This window comes from Sinocyclocheilus grahami, unplaced genomic scaffold (genome assembly GCF_001515645.1).
Source record: "Sinocyclocheilus grahami isolate Dianchi unplaced genomic scaffold, SAMN03320097.WGS_v1.1 scaffold2156.1, whole genome shotgun sequence".
Classification (NCBI taxonomy): domain Eukaryota; kingdom Metazoa; phylum Chordata; class Actinopteri; order Cypriniformes; family Cyprinidae; genus Sinocyclocheilus; species Sinocyclocheilus grahami.
This window is the reverse complement of record NW_015507335.1, coordinates 111,438-112,292: the sequence shown is the minus strand read 5'-3', so window position 1 is coordinate 112,292 and position 855 is coordinate 111,438. Positions and strand designations below refer to the sequence as shown.

Sequence of the window (855 nt, the reverse complement as noted above, 5' to 3'; positions counted from 1 at the left end):
GTGGTGGTGATGATGAAGAAGATGTGATGCGTAAACTCCGCCCATCAGCCTCCATCTGAACAGCAGCTCTCACATCGAGCGCAACATCGCTGTTTTATCGCTCGTTTTGGGGTAAGAGCATCGTGCAGATGAAAACCACGCTAAACACACTCATACTGCGTGACAGCGGCTCAGTGATAGGCGCGCTATTCGCATGCATTTCAGCATTCACATTCATCTCAGTTTGACATCTGTGATCGATGCGTCTGCGATGATGATCGCGGAGTTAAACGCTACGCGGCCGAAAGCGGTGCGATTTTAATTCGCATTATATATATATCGACGCCCATCGTCCGATCTGAACACGTTTAATAACGTTGATGTGTGCTGGTGTCATTGAGTGTCGTTTGTGTCGTTCAGTCCTTCATCTTCATCGTCATCTTCACTTGCTCTGAGCTGAACTCATCTGCTGTACTGCGCGACTCCATCAAACATCAGCGCTAAAGATAACTGATACGCGGTGCACTGATTTCTGTAAGAATACATTCAAAAAACACACTGATTGTAGCAACTAGTCAGGTTAGTTGTGACGCTAGAGGGCGTGACATCTAACGTTCCAGCTCAGAATCCTGTTTAGTAACCATGGTGATTTGATTTAGGAAATAGAGGAAATAGAACTTTTTCAGATGTGACGTCAAGTATTTAAATAGACGGCAAGTTTCCCATAGACGAAACTATGCAGAAATGAGACTGGATGCAGTTCTCTAGTATCAGTTTGCCTCAAATGTTTCTCCTAAAACTCCTTTACAGAAAGAAAATTAGACTCACCCTTGTTGAAAAAATCAGCATATGCTGGTTAGGTATGTTTTGACGCTG

The 855-nt window shown here is 44.0% G+C and overlaps 1 long non-coding RNA gene across 1 annotated transcript in view; it reads left to right on the top strand.

Moving 5' to 3' along the window:
* The first annotated feature begins 6 nt into the window (after positions 1 to 6).
* The window catches only part of LOC107574238 (uncharacterized), an 8,975-nt gene continuing 8,126 nt past the window's right edge, over positions 7 to 855 (top strand). The window contains exon 1 of the long non-coding RNA XR_001607647.1: positions 7 to 111. This is a non-coding gene — a long non-coding RNA (uncharacterized lncRNA). The remainder of the gene's footprint in view (positions 112 to 855) is intronic.